This window comes from Mustela lutreola, chromosome 11, assembly GCF_030435805.1.
Source record: "Mustela lutreola isolate mMusLut2 chromosome 11, mMusLut2.pri, whole genome shotgun sequence".
NCBI classification, from domain to species: Eukaryota; Metazoa; Chordata; class Mammalia; order Carnivora; family Mustelidae; genus Mustela; species Mustela lutreola.
Genome location: NC_081300.1, coordinates 69,288,022 through 69,291,439, shown reverse-complemented (window position 1 = coordinate 69,291,439; position 3,418 = coordinate 69,288,022).

The following is a 3,418-nucleotide window of genomic DNA, read 5'->3' as shown; positions in this document are numbered from 1 at the left end:
TATTAGGGGCAACAATGAGAGAGTCAGCATCCCCTTTCTTAGTGTTTCCTCCAGCAATCTGGGTTTATTTGGAGAAGGACTGCTGAATCAGTTCTCATCCCATATAGCAGGAGGGGGGTTACTAGCCTGGTGAGGGGCCAAACACTGGACTCATAAACACATTCTGCAAGAGGACCTTGTGTTGAGGGTCCTGATTTAGGGCCCTGAAGTCCTGGATCTAGGGTATCTCTTGTCCATTTGTCCTGTTTCCTACAGAAGAGATCTAACTGTATTGCAGTTTAATGTCCCATTAATGGGCCATTTTTCCTTGTCTCTGAAGGAGTACTGAGCCCATGCAGTGATTCAAAAGACTAGTCTTTCTTTCTTTCTTTCTTTTTTTTTTTTTTAAGATTTTGAAATCCAAATTGTTTCCAGTGGGTTAAAAGTGATCCCACGGGAAAGTCCTTGGAAACTGAAGATCCTATACTCCTAGAAAAGTAGTGAAGGTCCATTACCATGAAACTACCCCCAGATGCTGCCTATCTCCCTTGCTGCATCCCCACACAGGATATTTCCGAGGTTTCTGGTGTCAAAGCAACCAGAGAAGTCCCTCAAATGAAATCAATATGATCACCATCCCGCCCTGTAGGAGGGATGCTGGCAACCCCTTCTTCCACAATGCATTCTAGACTACAAATGGGTGCCTGTGGATGAACCAAAATACTGTGCCAGGCTGTGAAGGGCCTACAATTTTTGACACTAGAAAAGTTTTACAATGGGAAATTACCAAATTTTGTGATTTAGGTAGTTAGTATGGGACACAAATAGAAAACAGTTGCATCAGATACTGGTTTGGGCCAGCTCCCCATGGAGTTCCTGTAGCCAGAAGTGGCTAGACGAGGGATGTGAAGGGGATTGCTTTAGATCAATCAGAAGGAAACCTCACACGGGAGTCTTAAGATTGTCAGCCATCCTGGTGACTTCGGTGGCAGTGCTGTGCCCAAGACAGACAACTTTGCATAAGGACAGGAATAAAGGGAGGGCATCATGTTTCTGGGTCTTATTACCATTCTGGCCAGAGTACTATCTTCCAGCCAAAATGATGAAGTTTTAGAATATAAGTGAGTTTTGGTGGGGTGGGCTCTGGAGCTGATGACCAAGAAAGAATTCTTGAGACATCTTTGGTGCAAAATGGTGGTTTATTAAAGCATGGAGACAGGACCTGTGGGCAGAAAAAGCTTTTGCTTGGGGGCTGTGAGGAGTGGTCCATCATATACTTGCAAGATGGGAGGGTGTCAGGAATAGAGTAAGTCTCTAAGGAATTTTGGAAGCAAGGTTTCCAGGACCTTGAGGGGCTAGCTGTTGTTGTGAAAAGGTCATTTATTACTGTCTAATAAGACCTTAGTCATGAGACCCCTCAGATATATATAGGTGGGCCGTATGCTTGGTGATGATTGCCAACACATATCTTGGAGGATTTAGAGATAAAGGACGTTTCCAAAGGAATTTTTACATGTTAAAGTAGACCCACAGGATCCTGGTTGTGGGGTGGGGGGGTGTGTTCAGGCTAGGATTGCCTTTTGCCCTTAGCAAAGTGTTAAGGTGGAAGCAGTTGAGTCTATGTCCCTCTGACTGTTTCAAGGGCTTGTCAGTGGGTAAGGAAATTTAGTAACTTTTCTTCTGCCTCTGTTTCCCATATCAAAAAGGCAGGCCTTCTGGGGTGCCTGGGTGGCTCAGTGGGTTAAAGCCTCTGCCTTCGGCTCAGGTCATGATCCCGGAGTCCTGGGATTGAGCTCCTCATTGGGCTCTCTGTTCAGCAGGGAGCCTGCTTCCCTTCCTCTCTATCTGCCTGCCTCTCTGCCTACTTGTGATCTCTGCCTGTCAAATAAATAAATAAAAAAAAAATTTTTTTTTAAAGCAGGCTTTCTCCTTCCTGTAGAGTAGCCACGAACTAGATGGTTGCAGCCTGAGCAATTGTCATGAAAGTGGTCTGATAAGACTACTCCTTGAAAAGGCCCTGAAATGAAAGTAAATGGAAGTAAAGGAAAAGATGAAAAAGTACTCACCAAGTCTATACCAAGGATGGGAGTCCAGCCCTGGAGAAGACTCTGGCTGCACTTTGGGACACCGAAATCATATGAGATATTGGGGTCCAGAAGCAAACAATCAAGAAAGAATTCTTGAGACATCTTCAGTGCAAAAAAAGTAGTTTTATTAAAGCACAGGGACAGGACCTGTGGGTAAAACAAGCTGCACTGGGGTCGTGATTGATTCTGTACTTTTAAGTTGGGAGAGGCAGAGAGAAAAGAAGTTTCCAAAGGGATTTTCATAAGTGAAAGACTTACAGGATCCTGGAGGTCTGGCTGTTGTTAAACTAAGTTTGCTTTTTGCCAGTAGGCCATAGGACGTCACAGCATAAAAACTGAATCTTAATGTGTGCAAATTAACAACAACAAGAAAAGAATCTTTTAGGCATCTGGGGAATCCCAGAATGGAATGCAGAATGTGACAAACAAATCTTAACAGTTTTACAAATGTATGAAATAACCTTGCTAAAGAGGATGGGAGGGAAAGGTGATGAGGCAGGTAACCTGTCAAAAATCAGGGGTGTCTGGGTGGCTCAGTGGGTTAAAGCTTCTGCCTTTGGCTTGGGGTCATGATCCCAGAGTCGTATCTCTGCTCAGTGGGGAGCCTGCTTCCTCCTCTCGCTCTCTCTGCCTGCCTCTCTGCCTACTTGTGATCTCTGTCAAATAAATAAATAAAAATCTTTGGGAAAAAAAATCAATTGACCATACATGTGAGAGTTTATCTGTGGTCTCTCGGTTCTGTCTCACTGGTCTGTATATATAATCCTTATGCCAGTTATGCCAAACTGATGAGAGAGCTGAAGGCAAGCTGAGGACAAAGCACAAGCTGACACTCAGCACACCACACACACACACACACACACACACACACACAGAGCCCCACGCGGGATCTGTGTGAGGTTCCTCTGGTATTCCTGGCTGCCCTTAAACTAAGAGAAGGATAAACAAATGGTTAACCTATATAGATCACAATCCCGCAAGACAGGGATTGTGCATTGTGTAAACCGAGGGAGACTCAGTTTACAAATGTCATAATGAAAGACCCCTTCCCTGGAAAGCCCCCTCCCTTAGTAGACAAATAGAATAACTAAAACCGCTTGTTTGCTTTTCTATAAACCGCTGGCCTTTAGATATAAGACTAGGTTATTAATTGTGTGATTAATTGCTTATTAATTGCTCTTTTGCCTTTCTGTAACCGCTTGGCTTATAGAAATAATAGAGACGCCATGATGGCATTCCTCCCTTCCCCCTTCTTGTTCCCCTCTCCCGCCTCTCTCTGCGCGCGCGGGTCCCCAGAGCCAATCATCAGACTCCAGGTATGCCTTTTTCAAAAGTTCAAACTATCCACCAAT